Raw genomic sequence first — 17882 nt, 5'->3', positions numbered from 1 at the left:
TGACCTTTAAACCTTTCTCATCTGTGATGGGTGTTCACTCCATCACAGGGACTTACTCTAGGCTTAAGGCAGTATGGCAAGTCCCACAGAGAAGCTTCATTGCACTGCCTGAACTGAAGGTCAATGTGGGTATGTGGCTAAGTTAGATGCTATTATTTATGTGTCTCTGCCACTCAGGGAAGCTGCCTGCTTTTCCTGTTCACTGCAGGCAGGAAATGACGCAGATGTAGCCAAAGGGACAGTTCCTTTGTACTATTGTAGTGAGGTGGCGTGAATTCCAAGGACCCAGAAAGAGAGGAACCCCGCAATGGGCCTTGGTATGGGGAGCCGGGCTATGTACGCCTCTCCTACCAGAAGTGGGTGGGACAGGAAGTTCAGCTATAGCTGTTGGAGGAACCAGAAGCCTCCTGCCCACTCCTGAGCTGAGACATTGCCAAAGGCCCCGGGTGGAACTGAGAACTGGCTGATCTTCTGGAGCTGTATCCTGACCAGATTATGGAGGAACTACTAGGGATTCTATTCTGATCACCTGGAAGATCCTTTACAGGTAAACCCTGAGGTGGAGGGTCATTGGTAGGGCCCTGGGCCTGGAGGTAGTGGAGCAGGTAGGCCTGCATCCCCTCCTATCACCCGACACCCTGAGATTTCACTCTCTGGGTGAAGAATCCTGCGTTTGTCAGCCATCCTCTGGAAGTAGGATGCCTGACCCTTCTCAGCTCAGAGTCTAGATATGAGCCATAGACTCTTATTGCCCTGCCCTGACTGGTGGTGTCACGTTGCTGGATCTTGAGGGGAGCAGCCAGATCACTGATGTACCCATAGGTGGGGGTGTTGGCCCCAAAAATGGTATAGGAGGGGGCCATGTGAGGTATTGAATAGAAGCTTATTATCTGATAATCCTATGTATGCTGTTCTTGTGTTTGTGTAATGTCTGTGTGTGCAATTATGAGCATGTACTTGTATGGACACTGAAGATTTCCCTGCATGTGGTTAAGCATTGGGCAGGGCCGAGCCTGTGGACATGCTAATTACCGAGGCCCTGTGGAACAATGGCTCTCAATGGGCTATGGACACACCCAAAGAATGGGGGCTGTCACCTGAGAGCAGCCAGCAGGAAACACAGAGACTGGCCTCTGACCAGGTGACCTGCTACATACTAGAAGAGGCCAGGGAGGAGGTATAAAGAGGCCATGCGGTCGATGCCATTTTGTTCTCAGCTCAGCACTTCATCCCAGAGGCAGCATTGCAGGGATCGAAGAGCCTGGAAGACCTGTGAACCCATCCTGATGATAGGATGTGCAATAAGAACTCTTAAACCAGCAGCTGTAACATCTCTGCTAGAGCCTGCATCGAGGACTGGGAGATTCAGTGTATGTAACGTACTGTACTTTAATAACCTTACTCTCATGCTTTTCTTTATTGTAATAATAAACCTTTAGATATAGATTCTAAAGGATTGGCCCAGTGTGATTTGTGGGTAAGGTCCAGAGGGTAAATTGACCAGGGATCTGTGGCTGGTTTCTTGGAACCGGACAGAACTTGTTCGGGGTAGTTGGGATTGGGTGCTAGGACCCCCCCCACCTGTGTATAGGCCCGGGGCCATCTGGGGCACGGACATTGCTGGGGTGTCGGAGGGGTTTTGCTCGTGAGGCTTCAGGCAGGCTGCTGAAGCGCTCTGTGGGACTGGTTTGTGGCCTGTGTGGAGAGGTCATCAGTCTGGGGGCTGTAAGAAGCCCCGGATTCGAACAATTCGCCCTGAGCGGACGCCTTCAGCTGTGCCCAGACACGGCCCGGTCCGTCACAGTGGTGTGGGCTATTTAACTGTGTTTATTGCTCAACCCCCTGAAAACATTCCTTTGTAATCCCGCTAATTCCCCATGGGTGAGTGTGCATGATGTACAAGGGTGTAGTGAGGCCGCATGGCCTACCACAAACCCAGATGGAGAAGAACTCTGCTGTTTGACCTCTACAGCTACATGACTGCTGCTTCCTGTAAAAATATTAAGGGTACTAAAAGACAGATATTGCTTCAAACACAATTTATCTGTATGCTTGGTTTAAACTCATTAGTGTTTTTGCTTTAATTAGAATGAGTATCAAATTTTAGAGAACACACAAGTGACTTAGACTCCCAAGTTCCTTAACTTTTTCCATTGTTTAAGTCACTTAGTTAAATTTTCAAAAGCCCCATCTTCTTTTTTTGCCCATTTGTTATCAATTTCCCTGTGTGTGGAGAAATTCTATATTATCTCAATAACTGAGAGTCCTCATTGCAAAAGATTTTGCCTTTATACACTGTTGTTCCAAAGAGACAGTACATATTTACCTCACAAAAGTGCTGTGAGGATTAATTAGATTATCTTTGTAAGTCACTTTGAAGTTATGAAGCAGTACTCAAATGCTGTAATAAATATTATTAAGTAGTATAATCCAATAGGATATTAATTTGGTTAAATCAAATAGGATTTAACCAAGGTAAAGTGGACATGACTACTTTAACTACTGTCTTATCTCACCATTTTGCATGGAGTAGTAAAAATTTTTGCATTAGTAGTAAAAATCCATTAGGAAACGTCATCACTCTTAAAGGACACTAGAAATTTCATAGCCAAGGTTGCTTGCTGAAATGGATGTTAAGGGCCTGATTTTGCTGTCAGTTACATGCGTGTAAATCAGGAAACAACTCCATCTAAGTCCCTTCATTCAAAGTGGTATAAGAGCCAGGATCAGCAAAATCAGAATCAGGCCCTGTGTCTCAAAGACTGCATGATTTATCCAAACCTATTGAAAATGTGTATTAATAGCTCTTATCTAGTCACCAAATAAGCACAATCATTCATAGAAATGCAGGCCTGGAAGGAATTTCTGAAGTGAAGTCAGGCCCAGGAAAATGTAGACCATCCCTACAGGTGTTTATCCAACCCGTTCTAAAAACCTCCAGTGAGAGGGATTCAACCACTTCCCTTGGAATCTGTGTTCCAGAGTGTAACTGCCATTATTGTTAGAATATTTTCCTAATATCCAACCTAAATCTCTCTTACCACAGATTAAGTTCCCTCCACTGGACAAGGAGAACAACTGGTCACCATTTCCTTTACAACAGCACCGTAACACATCTGAAGATTGTTGACAGATCTCTCCTCGGTCTTCTTGACTCAAGGTTAAACATGCCCAGGTATTTTTTTAACCTTTCCTCAGAGCTCATTTTTGCTGTTCTCCTCTGGAATCTCCAGTTTGTCTACATCTTTTCTTCGCATGTTATACGGCCAAGCTCTCCTGCGCCTGAAGGGTGGGGTGTACATTCCTAGCGTTCTTAACGTATTCCTAGAGTCTTTTCCTGAATGAAACACTTGGTCCGTGTTTTGGGCAAACAGGGATGCTCGGTTGAATGGGAGGTCCTCCACCTTAGGGTGTAGATCTTTTGACACCGAAGCCAGGTGGAGCCAAGAGTCTCGTCGCATGACGATCGACGTTGCCGTCGTGCGGGAAGCTGAGTCTGCGATATCCAGAGATATCTGGAGCGCATTACGGGCCACTGTGTAACCCTCTTGCACTATGGCTTTCAGTACCTCCCTTTTTGAATGTGGGAGATGCTGTATCAGCGGCACTAACTTCGAATAATTGTCGAAGTCGTGGTTGGCAAGATGGGCGGAGTAGTTTGCCATCCTCAATGTGGCTGTTGCCGATGAATACACTTTTCTGCCGAGCAAGTCCAGGCGTTTGGCCTCTTTGTCCACGATGGAATTTCTCGCCTGTACGGACCTCGCCTTTTGTTGGGCTGCATCAACCCCGATAGAGTTTGGTACAGGGTGGGTAAAGAGAAACTCTGCGTCCTTGGCGTCGATAAAATATTTCCTGTCTGTGCGTTTGTTGGTAGGGGGCATAGATGCCGGGGTTTGCCAGATGTCATTAGCTACCTCTAATATAGCGGCATCGAAAGGAAGAGCCAGCTTCGATTTGTTGGACTGCTGCAAATTTCTAAGCAGGGCATGGTGTTTTGGAGGTGCGCCAGAGGTGCGTAAGTTTTGTGAATCCGCTACTCGCGTAAAAAGCTCGTGAAACTGCTTGTAGTCGTCCGCCAGAGGAGGTTCGTCATTAAACACCGCGTCGTCCGGGGAAGAGGAAGCGGCATCTGTCGGGGAGGCCACGGACTGATGTTCCGCCACCGGTGACTGGGTGGTATCGTCCTGCGGGGCAGAGGTCGTGGACGCATCTCCCATAGGCGCTGGTGGGCATTGAGCCGGTGGAATGGAGCCCTGGGTAGTTGGTGGTGGCGAGTATATTTGTTGTCGGTCCGGGGACAAGGGCGAGCGCCTTGTGATTGATCATGAACGCTCAGAATGCGGTGAACGATGGCGAGACCCACGATGTGAATATTGTGGAGAATAGGAAAGCGTGCTCCTGTGGCGATAGTAGCGGGAGCGAGTAGGCGATCGTGGGGAACGAGAGCAGTATGAATAACGATACGGCGATCTCGAGTAGTATGAGCGAGTGAGGCGGTGTAATGGACCTCCTCGGGGATCTGTAGTAACGGCGTGTAGGAGAGTACTCGTGATAGTGGCTCCGCCGTCTTTGAGGTGGTGAAATCAATGGTCCCGGGGAGAAGGCTGCCCTATCTGAGCCTGGAGAAGGCGTGCAGGGATGATGCGTCTTCCTTTGCACCTTAGTCGGTACCGCCCTGGAAGCATGGGGGACCGGGCTATCTGGAATAGAGACAAGCGAGGCCACATTGGAAACTTCTCCTGGAAGGCGTGGTGATCGAGGCGCAGGAGATGGGAAAGGTGGAGGCACCTCCTCTCCAGAAACGTGAGGCTGTAGGGTCGTCGGAGCCGGTGCCGAAACAAGAGACGGGGAGGGCTCCTCCACGTCCAGAGGTTGGTCGGTGCGGTGCGGTGCCGACGTGCCCTGAGTGAGAGGAATAGCTGCGTCACTAGGTTTTGGATGTGACCTGGGTGCCGAGTGTTTTCTCGGTGCCGTATCCGGTGCCTTTGGCTGTTGTGGCTTAGGCTTCGGTGCCTGTTTAGGCTTCGGTGCCGGGCCGGCCACCGGTGCCGTCTTAGCTTGGGCGCGGTCGTGCGCCAACGGTGCCGATTGCTTCGGTGCCGAGGACCGCACCGAATCTGGCTGCGGTGCCGCTCGGAGGCTCGGTGCCGCCGATGATGGTGCAGATTCAGGATGGTTTGGCGGGGCCAATGCCACGGAGAGTGCGGGGCTCGGCGCTGATGTGCTACTGGATTTTGAAGGCTTTTCCAATGCCTGCGGGTGGCCCGACGCGGCTCTCAACTCTGCCGCACTTAGGCTCCTGGACGGAGCGGAGGTCCTTTCCTTGGCCTTATGCGTACCCGTGGTCTCTCGCTCCGTTGTCGACGGCGGCAGGAGAGCCTTATTGAAGAGCAGCATTTTAAGGCGCATTTCTCTATCGCGCCTTGTGCGCGCCGTTAGCTTGGCTCAATGGCCACACTTCTGAGGAATGTGGCCCTCCCTTAGGCAGCGAATGCAGCGGGAGTGGCCATCAGACACGGGCATAGCCTCTCCGCATGAGGCACATTTCTTAAACCCAGGAGAACCGGGCATGACTGGTTGTTGGAGTGTACCCCCGGAATTATAACGGGGAAATGAAATAAGTTTTTTTTTTTTTTTTTTAACAATTAACTACTCTAACTAATGAACGATATATAACTGACTAATACTAAGTTAGGAAGGGGCTAACTGGGGAAAAACAACAGAACATATGTCTAATTTTTAACTATACGATTTCTCCTCAGGAGAGGAGCGTGTTCCAAATCCGTCTGCGGCCGTGGACGGTTAGGAGGAACTGGCGGGTCGGACCACGCGACGCAGAAAAGGCGCAAACGCCGCGGGACACTCTGCGCATGCGCGGTCCTCCGGAGGGGGCTACTGCTACGAAGAAATTTCCGGTTTGCGGCGCCGGGACGAGCCCGACACCTGTAGTGGAGCACCCACGGGGACACACATCTCGAAGAACAGAAGTTACTGCACAAGGTGAGTAACCTTTTCTTCTGTATAAATCCATGGCATGTCCACATCTTGAATACTGCATTCAGAAGAGGTCGCCTTATCTCAAAAGATATCTTGGCTCTGGGAAAAGTTCAGAAAAGGGCAACAAAAGTTATTAGGGATATGGAATGGTTGCCATGTGAAGAGAGAGTAAAAAGACAGGTTCTTTTTAGCTTGGAAGAGAAAGAATAAGGAGGGATATGATAGAGGTCTAATAAATCATGACTAGAGTGGAGAAAATGAAATAAGGAAAACTTGTCCCCAAATGCAATTAATAGGTAGTAGGTTTAAATGAAGCAAAAGGAAGCATTTCTTCACACAACACACAGTCAACCTGTGGAACTCCTTGCTAGGATGTTGTGAAGATCAGGACTTCAACAGTGTTTAAAAAATAGTGCTAGATAAATACATGCCCCTGGTCTACTCTAGGGGATAAGGTCAAATTAAGACATGCAACTTCAGCTTCGTAAATAGCATACCTTAAGATAGTTTGGCTTAAGTCAAATTTTGGTGATGTCCACACTTGCTCTTACTCAAGAAGTGGGACTGCCACCATTGATGGGAGCATCCCTCTCAGTTCAAATTAGTGTCTCTTCACTGGAAGACTGACTGTGGCTGCTTGATCTTATCTGTAGTATAGACATGACCATAGAGCAGTGGTCCCCAACCTGTAGAGGTTGCCGGGCGCCAGGGGCGTAGCCGTTCGCCCGCAGGGCGCCAGGGGGCGGGGATGGAGGCGGGGGCCCCCCCAATAACCGCGCGCCCCTCCCCCCACAGCCGCGCCTGGGGCCGGTGCCCCCCGCCCCTCCTCCAAGTGCCCGGGGCCACCTCCAAGGCCCGCGCGCCCGGGGCCGCCCCCTCCCCCTCCCAAGCGCCGCGCGCCCGGGGCCGCCCCCTCCCCCTCCCAAGCGCCGCGCGCCCGGGGCCGGCGCCCCCCCCTCCTCCAAGCGCCGCGCGCCCGGGGTCGGCGCCCCCCCCTCCTCCAAGCGCCGCGCGCCCGGGGTCGGTGCTCCCTCCCCCCCCAAGCGCCGCGTGCCCGGGGCTGGCGCTCACCATGCGCCTGGAGCCGGCTCCGGCACTGTGCATGTGCCACGTGCCCAGGGCCAGGCCAGCCCCGAGCACGTGGCGGGCGCACACGAATGCCCGTGTTGGGGACCGTGTTGGGGACCACGGCCATAGAGGGTAGGTCCATCAATGGTCGTTAGCAAGGATGGGCAGGAATGGTGTCCCAAGCCTCTGTTTCCCAGAAACTGGGAATGGGTGACTGGGTGGATCACTTGATGATTTCCAAGTCTATTCATTCCTTCTGGGACACCTGGCATTGGCCACTGTCAGAAGACAGGATACTAGACTAGATGGATCTTTGGTCTAGATCACATTTTTCTAGTTTACTTTTGAGAATGTTATGGGGGACTGTGTCAAAACCCTTATTAAAAAATCAACATATTGCATGTCTACCTGTTCCAATACCACCAGGATAAATTTCATCAGGCCCTGCTGACCTGAATATGCCTCGCTTATCTAAACCTTCTTTAACCTGTTATTTCCCTATTTTGTCTTATGTTCCTTTCTCCCTGTTGTTGTTTGTGTTGAGTATTTGATCACCATAATCCTTTAGAGAAGACTGTGACTATTTTCTTCCATTATTTGATCTGAGGAAGTGGGTCTGGCCCACGAAAGCTCATCATCTAATAAACCATCTTGTTAGTCTTTAAAGTGCTACATAGTCCTGTATTTTGTTGAAGCAAAACAGGCACTGAACATATCCGCCTACTTGATGTCATCTCTGTTTAGCTTGCTCTCCACACTTAGTAGCAGACCTAAACTTTCCTTCCTTCCTTCTTTTGCAAATATATCTAAAGAACCTTTTCTTATTGCCTTTTATGTCTATTGCTAGGTGTAACCTTCCTGATTATGTCCCTACAGAAATGTACTAGTCTCTTGTATTACTCCTTGGCAGTATGCCCATTTTCCTACTTTTTGTTAATTTCCTTTTTGATTTGCAGCTCTTTAACAAATTCCTAATGGAGTCACTTTTGCCACTTACTATACTTCCTATCTTCGTTGGGATAGGTTGCAGTTGTGCTTTTAATATTGTCTCCTTGAGAAACCGCCAGGTCTCCTGAACTCCCTTGTTCCTTAGATTTTTTTTTTTTCCTACCCAAAAGAGCTTACCTATGCATTGTCTGACTTAATTAAGGTCTGGGCTTGTTTTTAGGTTCATTGTCCTTATTCTGCTCCTTTCACTCCCTCCTTTTGTTAGGATAAAGAAATTATTCAGGCATGTATGGAGGGAAGTGAGAAGGGGATGAAAGCACTGCCTCCTGCCCTCCCCCCGTCCCTCATGATCCTCCAAGTAAGCATGCTCTGGCTGGCCTGGGGAAGTCTGGAGCCGATTTCCCTGCTTGCTTAGGGGACTATGGGGGAGCATTCACAACCTTGCAGCCCACATTTACAAAAAAAAAAAAGCACACACTTTCCGTGAAATTCCTCTGTACGGACCTGTTATTTCATGATCATTTTCACCCATGTTGGCTTCCTCCTTCAGATTCATCACCAATTCTCTGTCAGTCAGAATCAAGAATAAAATGCTTGTCCCCCAATTACTGATGCCACTTGCTGAAACAAAGTTGTCTCCATATGTTTTAAGAACCTACTAAAACTGAGGTATTTTGCTGTACTTCTTATCTAACAGGTGTCAGAGTAGCTAATTTCACATATGCAAATACAATCAAATAATGCATTTAATATATGCATATTATATTTCAATAGCTCCTTTCTCTTTGTAATAAAAATGGCAAAGAAAATTATCCCCTTATATCTTTCTCTCCATGCATTTCAGCCCTTCTGAAGAGAGAGTGGTTATTTTGTAAAAACAACAAATAGTCTGGTTGCACTCTATAGACTAACCAAACATGTAGATGGTATTATGTGCTGAAGTGGGCTGTGCCCACTTCTTCAGATGACCGGTCATTTGAAGAAGTGGGCTGTGCCATGAAAGCTCATGATACCATCTACCTATTTTGCTAGTCTATAAAATGCTACCAGACCATTTGTTGTTTTTTAAATTTATCCTGTACAGACTAACTTGGCTACGCCCTGAAGCTTCTGGTTATTTTGTATGACTCATTCATAGTGCGTCACTTTGCTGGGGACACTGGACACTTTGTGGAAGTGGCTGCAGAGAGTACCAAAATGCAAGTTTTAAAATCCTATCTTGTGGAGAACAAAAACCCATTTCATGCTCTTAGTGAAACAGTAAATCACAGAACAAATTCTATAAGATGTGTTTCTGTCTCCCAGTTCCTTCCCTTCTTTGGGTCATTTTTAGACAGTGCAGACACCACACTGTAAACAACTTTTTTTTTTTTTTTTTTTTTTTTTTTTTTTTTTGCAGCAACAGCTGGCTCCATAAGTAGCTATTCTGGCTGCATTGTAGCAGGTTTTATTGTGCAAGAAGGCTGACCATGAGTTAAGTGCTCTTCTGGACTTTCCAAACATTTTTCAGAGGAATTTACACATTGACAAAAAATAAAAACAACAAAAAATCCTTCTGTGAACTAGAGGTGAATCAAATGGGAACACCACCACCATGCGCCAAATGGCCCTATCATTTGATTCACACTTATCCGTCCCGAAGTATAAAACTTTAAGAAAAATGATACTGAGCCCAACTGTCTCCTTTTCATCTGACTTGCATTGTCTAGCTTCTCTCTCTCCATTTCCATTGATGGAGGTGGAAAAGAGGAAGCTGGCTGAAGATCTTTACATAGTAGAGCTGGGTAGTGGGGCAATTTTCAAAAATTGTACAGGCAAACATAATTTCTGATGTGACCCTTCTCCAGGATGGTTCACAGACACTAGAGGATGTACATGATTCATTGGAGCGCCTAGATTCTGAGACAGAGAGACACTCACAGTGGCCAGGAGACTAGAGCCCTTGCCACAGAGGCCTGGCTCCTTGATCTGCTCTATACTTGAGTTATGAGTGTAACTATTTTGATTGGCGTGTGATTATTGGACCATTATAGGTACAACCGTGTGTGTGTGCAGAGTTTGACTGGTATAAAGTTGCAATACAGCTAGTGTAGTTTTTTCCACTTCCCATACAAAAATACCTATCAGGTATAAAACTCCTTTATACTGATTTAACTGCATCCACGCTAGGGGAATTGTACTACTGTAACTATCCTGGTTTAATTAAAGTGGTACATCATTCTGGTGTAGACAAGCCTTCTCTCTTTGAAGCTAGATTAATGCAGTGCCATGGGCTTAAGGCTATCTTTGGGAAGCAATTAGAAGCTTCAGATGGTACAGAAATTTTTGGAAAACATTTGGTTTTTTTTGTGTGGAGAAAAAAATGGAGTTTTGATCTATCTAATCCTGTTTATTTGAAATGGTGTGCATGTGTGTGGGAAACTTCCACTTCCACAATCACCTCCCCCGCTCCCTTTCAGTGGGAATTAAAAAACCAAAGGAGCTTTTCTCCACTGTCTGTCCCTCCCCCCCCCCCCCAATCTGCACTAGGCAGCTGTTTGTGGTTATTGCTCTTCTCTGCAATTTAGAATGTCACTATCTTTATCAAGTATTTGCCAATCAGCTGGAACTATGACATATACATTGTAGGTGAACAACAATTCTCATAACTTTGAGGTAGTGTGTAAATAGCACTTTTGTATGACAAACTTCAACCTATATTACACTAAATAACTGCTTGATCAGATGTGATTGTGTTAGTAAAAGAATCGATGACTCTTAACAAGAAAGTAAATTTTAAACCAAGGAAAGAAAAAAATGTTGTTCCAAAAATTCGGAACAGTCCCTAAAGTACTCTGCTTTCTCTTGATGCAGTTCACACTGGCTTATTTAACATACCAGGCAAGTAATCAAAGGTGATATCGAAGAGGAGGCAAATTACATGTCAGTAAGTTGGTGTGAGTTTTATACACACATAGGGGAAGCTGGTGGAAAGTGTGAGTTGCACCAGTTTACAACTCTATTCAGTTAAACATTGATGTTTAGACTACGGTATCCCGCAAAAACGCTGTTGTGTCCAAGGAACATGTTTGCTCTTCTGCGAAAAAAACCCGCGTAGCTTTTTCCGCAAAAATGTTGCAGCCTAGACCTAGCCTGAGTTTGCCCTACTCTCGGGCACCTCCTCACTCCCCATCTTATCTTCACTACAGCCAATGCCTGTTAAGGAATCCATTCTCATACTGTACTGCAAAACACTGCCACAGTGTGCCAATAGATAGATACCTATGGAATTTGGCAATGAAACTTTCCCTTTGACATGGTCTATAAAAGCCTCAAGCCAAGAGCTCTACTAAGACAGGTCTCATTGTGATGCACTTTATTATTCCTGTATCATCCCAAAGAGATCAAGAAGGTGCAGATGACTGTGACTCAAAGAATACACACAGTACTGACAGAGTCTTAAAGGTGAAAATTCAGATGAAATGGATGAGACTATGAAGTGCTAAGGGATGTTTGTGGTGAAATAGATGTTTCAAAATCCAGGTATTTTAGATCTCCACTCTCCCCCTGTGCCCCATCATGGTCATGGATGTTGCAGTCAGCTGAAAGGGTCCTGTGGCCTGACCCAAATTCCAGTGAAGTAACATTCAGTGATACTATTGATTTCCATTCACTTCAGAGGAGTGTCGATGGATCTCAGGGCTAAAGTCCTAGGGGAGGACATCAACATGGTATTGACAGAATTTACATTCTTTGAGGGTCTATCAATGTCAGAGTTTGGCAAATGGAACTTGTGGATGCAGGGCAAGAAACTTCCGGTAAGCTGATATTTGACTACACGCTGAAAATGTCCTCCATCCCAGTCTTTCCCTGCCACCTTCGTTAAACCAGAGTGGTGTTAGCTTGAGCATCTCAGTCAAACTCCTCTGCTACTGTACCATCTGCAGAAAGATCCAAGCCAGGCACTTATAGGATAAATTGATATTCTCTGCTCCGTTCTATCTCAGAGTACAAAATTTTAGCCTTGAGCTAACAAAGGTGCTGGTTCATCTTACAAAACAAAAACTTGTGCTACTCATCCAATAAATGAGCTTATTCAGTGTAAATGAATTTTATTTTAGAAATTTAACTAGATCTGAAAACCATATAAAATGCTTATGTAGCTCTAGGCATTTTCCAGTATAGTTCTGTACATATTTATTATATTGATGGAGTGCCAAACATTCCAGTAAGTTGTTGAGAGAAGTCCAAGTGACTTTAAGTTTGTGTAATTCACGTGCCAAGGAGACAGAAGGGAGGAGTGTAGTGGGAAAACCAACAACAGCTGAGTTTGAGTATGTAGATAAAAGCAAGACATTGAAGGTGCATGTAGGCAAACTCCTAAACACATAAATTAGTACCACTTACCATTGGTCTACTCTGCATCCGGGCTTCCCAGAGGGTGTAGACAAATGCCAGCTCTGCTCAGGCTACCATGTTAAAACTAGCAGTGTGGCTGCAGCAGCCAGGGTGGTAGGTTTGGTTAGCTGCCCACCTGATGCACCCCACCCCCAGACACCTGGACATGTACTGAGCCACTAGCAGAAGCAGAGTTAGCATATCTGTCCACTTGTGCTGGGAAGTACACTCCCAGCTGCAGTGCATACCCAAGGCTCCCTTACACTGAGACTCTGTGGACCTGATTGTCCATTCAGTTACACTACTGTAAATCTGCTGTCACCCCACAAAGGCATCTAAGAGCCAAATTTGGTCCTCTTGCATGTACTGGCACCCACATATGTAGCACATCTGAATTGGGCCTGGTCAGTGTTATTGCTAAACATCTGAAGCACAGTAGAACTATAAGAAGAAGTTCAGGGCAACCTTAGCAGAGATCTATGGAGCAAAGTATTTTTGGAACTTAATAGTGTGCATGTGCATGCAGGTATGGGTGACAGGGAGCTGGAGAAGGATACCAACAACAGTTTGTCTTGCTCCTTTCACTAGCCGGAACATCACCCAGTACTTCACTTCCAGCCTGAGAAATGTAGCTGGCTAAAACCCAAGCTAAACAATGGACCAAATTCAGAGGGAGACTAAGGGAGTTTACATTTGTCAGACTAACATTTCCTTCTGGTCCCCTCATAGCATAACATGGGGTTCTCAACCTAGTGCAAAGTGTGGACCATATTTTAAATACTGAAATAGTTTCATGGACCACCCCCTTTATTTCCTTGCGGCAACTACAGACTACCATTATTTACATTGAAAAGACATATTAGGAAATTCCTTTTTGTATTTTAATGCACCAGCAATTAAGTTGTGTAAGGAGCAAGACAAACTGCTGTTGGTATCATTCTCCAGCTCCCTGTCACCCATACCTGCATGCACACTATTAAGTTCCAAAAATACCTTGCCAGTTTCAGATCACAATTTGAAAGTTTCTGGTGTAAGTTGTTCCAGTTTAAACTTACTCCCACTTACTGATGTGCATTTCGCATATACTCTTGCAGTTTGGGCATCGGAGTCAAAAGGAGCCTCAACTGTAATTTGCATGCAAATGGGCCAGAATAGAGGATTAAGAGAAAAAGCAAATAGTACATGGATGTAAAATGGTGTAAATTAAAGCAGATTATCCTCCATGGGCCAGATTCTAGTCTCATTTAAGAACCTGATTTATCTTAGAAACCCTTGAGAGCTGCTTTTCCTCCTGCACCACTTTTATTCCTGCTCTCTCTCTCTCTCCTCCCTCCATGTGTTATTGACATAGATCAGTGTTTCTCAACCTTTTTTTATAATGTACCCCCTTTAAAAGAAAAAAGTACCTCTAGTACCTATAATTTTCAGACCCACACAATTTTTTTTCTATCGTTGCAACACATTTGTTTAAACAACTTAATCGTAGCCAAATGAGCGATGAAATTTTTGGGTGTCAAAAGTACAAAAATAATAAAGCACTGTAAAACTTAACTGATTTTTTGTTCTCCAAATTTCAGTTGTGTTGATGTACCCCCCAGACTTCTATTGAGTACCCCTAAAGGTACTCATATCACTGGTTGAGAAACACTGACATAGATGACCATCTGCCACCCAGGGCCTGGTTCTTCATTGCCTGGCATGTTTTGTAGCAACTTATTCCTGTGCAAAGTGGGTGTGAAACCACTACCAAATCAGAATGGTAGTGTTCACATTGTTCCTGCAGGGGTGTAAGGGATTGCACCAGAACACTCCAATTTAGGGCTATGTAGAGCCAGATCCCATGTGAGTGATCAGTTTTAACAGAGCTTCACTGATGTGCAGCTGCTGAAGATCTAGCCCACCCTCATTTATGTCACTGCAGAGTTTGGCCCACACCTTTCCATAGACATTGTGTCCACTTGCTACAGACTGCTCTTCACTGAATTTGACCCTTAATGGGCCTTACTCACTTCTCACAGTGGTTTTATACTAGGGTATCCCCATGGAGTGAGTGCTAAGTGAGAAGAATCAGGACTCCTGGGCTATGTCTACGCTGGCGGGTTCTTGCGCAAGAACTCTTGCACAAGAACACGTCCACACAGCCTTGTGCTTTTGCACAAGAGATGTGCTTTTGCTCAAGAGCATCCATGGTAGTGTGGACGCTCTCTTGCACAAGAAACCCCTGCTGCGGGTCCACACTGCCCTCTTGTGCAAGACCTCTTGCGCAAGAGGGCTTACATTTGTTAGAAAAGAGCGTAACTCTTGCGCAAGAAGCCCTATCTTCCCACGCTTTACTGTAAATCTTCTTGCGCAAGTGCAGGTGGGCAGCCATTCTTACGCAAGAACCCACCAGTGTTGGCATAGCTCTGGAGTAACACTGATATACATCCAGTGAGATAAGAATCTAGCCTAATGGGGCTTGCTGCTTCACAATCCCTGAGAGACTCATAGGGAAAAGTCAGTGAATAAATGACATACATAACCCAGAAAGCTCAGCTGCATGTGAACTGGGCCACATTAGGACATGAAAGATGCAAAATAAGGTCAGGCTGTATCAGCAGTGTTCACATGAGTTCTCACAGTTAATAACATCATAACTAGGTCAATGATTTAATCTCTCTGAGCCCTTGTGTATGGTGCTTAGTTGACTATGAATACGGGAAACTAATTTCTAAGGCCAGGCCTGCTTATATAGAGAGAGTGCAATCTCCTATTAGCTCTGATATTAACACTGCTGAGCGAGGCAGTGTTATTCAGAGGAGGTCATCACTGTAAAAGTGACTCGAGCTCTTACTTGGGCATTGTCGTAGACCTCCCTCCCATTTCCACATAAATCTCTTACCTGAGTTTGGTGTTTTAAATCCAGGTGTACTAGCCTGACTGGGGACATAGGCTAGGCAGAGCTTGGATATTGCTTTCACTCAGGCAGGTAACCCACCCGTTGTGATTATGAGGTTGCAGGCTAAGTCACTGGAGCACTGGTAATCCTCCAATGTCGTCCCAAAGTTCCACCTGTTACATGACTAGAAGAAGATTCAAGTTCTCCCACTGGGGGATGGGGGAGAGAGAAGAGCCAGGGTAGCTCACATTACTGTGGCACAAAGAAGCATGGGCTATGTCCCCAGAAATCCTACTGACCCACACAGAAGAGCACAGCACCTGTTAAGATCCTGTGTAATGCATTCAGAGCTTTGTTTAGAGCGTGGCTGCTCACCCCTGGGCTAGGCTAACAGGTGCTGGTCATCCACATTTACTCTGCAGTGAGGCTATAACCAGAGAGAACAAATCATAAGGACCAGTGTGTGCATATACCAGTATACTGATTAGCACTTTGAGCTGCTTGGGTTAAAGAAAGCTGCTGGGAAGCCAGTTTTTAGAGGCTTGTTAATTAGGCAGAAGAGTGACTCTAGGCACAAACCTTGTTTATATAATTGAGTATTTGCTCAGTTTCTACCCCAGGCACACAAGCAGCCTGGCTGTTTTTGTCTGAAGTGAATGTAAAACAGAGTGTCTGGTCTGAGATATCACTTCAGCTTCCATGAGGCAAAACCCAGACCAAACAAGCAGAAGCTAGTAGGACTTGATCCAAAGCTTACTCGTACCTCGGACTCTTTCCTATGGCTTCAGTAGGATTTTTGGATCAGGTCTACTAGGGTAAACAAGCAACCTAGGAGCAGCATGTTATACTGCCATGCAGAAGCCTACTATGCAGGCAGCAAGATTGGCACTGATGGGCTCTAATGAGAGCTGCAGCGAGCCTCCCTCACTTGGCCTCTGTAATAGGTGAGCTTTACAAAGCACGAGCAAAGGTGATTGGAGAACCCACTTCTGACAGCTTCCCTGGAATTGACAGGGAAGATGAGGGCATTTTACCAGACTAAAGAAAACAAAATAAACAGGCAAGACATGAAACTATATAGCTCTGAAGGAGGCCTTGCTGTCCACTGATTTAATAATAGCTTAAGCATCAAAGCAGATGCTTTGATGTCCCTGTTGGCTCCAAAACTGCTGTAAGGGTCAGCAATCTCTTTATTTTTAGACATTTATTTTTTATTAAGTCTTGGAAATATTTGCAAAGTACATATGCAAAAGACAGATGTCAGTGATCTATCTAGAGCAGTTGTTTTCAACCTTTTTTTCATCTGCAGACCTCTAAACATTTCAAAGGGGGAGGGTGACCCCTTTGGAAATCTTTGACTGTCTGTGGAGCCCCAGTGATCCATGACCACAAGTTGAAACCCACTGTTCTATAGCATCTAGCTCAGGGTTTGACATACTGTCATACTGCAGTATTTAAGGCTCCTATCCTGCAAGCTTCTCCAGACCTGGTAAGTCACTGGAACTCTATGCGGTACAGAGCTCTGCCCCTGTGGCACAGCTTCAGAACTGGGGCCTGTGTAGTGAGCAAATAACACTTCAGACAAGACTTCTGCAGCATCTGAGAGTCATTAGCCAGCATTATTGGTGAATTTCTCAATCATCATAGTCCTGCCTAGAGGGAGAGGGGGAGGAGGAGAGAGAGTGCGCGCGCACACACACACACACACACACACACACACAGATGCACTTCAGTCCCTCCTAATATTTGTCTGTGGCATGTAACAATCTAGTCTCTTGTGGGCTGTCTTACTTTTGATTCAATTTTACTTGTTGGGTGGTGTGGGTGGGTGCTGGTGGTCTGTAATATATAAAGAGGGGGGGGCCAGTCTAGAGGATCAGGTGGGCCCCTTCAGGCCTTTGAGTCTATAAAGGCAACGTACCAACCCCTTCCAAAGGAAAGACATGAAAAAGGCACCACAGAAGTCTCTTAGGTCAAAGAGCAGATATCTCCAGCTTAAAAAGTATTTCTCAAAGACAATCCAATGTGACACACAAATTGAAAAATGCCAAGGAAATACATTGTTGAAAAAAATGGTTGCATGTGAGTGTGGGGGCTATAATAACAGTTTGGGTGGGTAAAGTATTTCTACTTTATTAAACATGCCTTTAAAAATAATAAAATATTTCTGTTTATTTAGTGCTCTTGGCTACTGAGCTGGTTAGCTCTAGCCATGTGGATGCTTTGGATTTTCTTGCGCTAGGTAAAGTAACAACAGAGCGAGACAAAACAAACACCTTTCCTCAGTTTCCTCACCATTCTCAAGAATTCTTTGGGCTTAAGTTAGCAGTCCAAATATTCTCCTTTCCTCCCAGCTTATGGCTTGCCCATCTGATTCTCTCCTGCACAGTGTGTGTCTTTTGGTCTTAGCTGGTCAGCGGGTCTCCATTGCTACAGAAGCATGCTTCTGTCTCCTGCCCCAGCCCTGGGCCACTCAGTCTCTGTGGTTTTAAAGGCTGGCATTAGCACTAACACATTTCTGCATCCTATCAAAGTCAGGCCTGGTAGTGCTCTTTCCATCCTCCTCAGTGCAATGGATAGGCAACATCGGCCTCACGAGAGTGGCAATGTC

At 46.0% G+C, this 17882-nt stretch overlaps 1 long non-coding RNA gene across 1 annotated transcript; it reads left to right on the top strand.

The window, feature by feature from the left end:
- Window positions 1-247: 247 nt before the first annotated feature.
- Window positions 248-6486, top strand: LOC142827573 (uncharacterized). The gene is made up of 3 exons (XR_012902246.2): window positions 248-1370; window positions 3047-3175; window positions 5766-6486. It is a non-coding gene; the product is annotated as an uncharacterized LOC142827573 (long non-coding RNA).
- The last annotated feature ends 11396 nt before the right edge of the window (window positions 6487-17882 follow it).

The sequence above is a fragment of the Pelodiscus sinensis genome, chromosome 3 (assembly GCF_052426305.1).
Source record: "Pelodiscus sinensis isolate ZL-2025 chromosome 3, ASM5242630v1, whole genome shotgun sequence".
Classification (NCBI taxonomy): domain Eukaryota; kingdom Metazoa; phylum Chordata; order Testudines; family Trionychidae; genus Pelodiscus; species Pelodiscus sinensis.
This window is presented reverse-complemented; position numbering and strand designations above follow the sequence as displayed.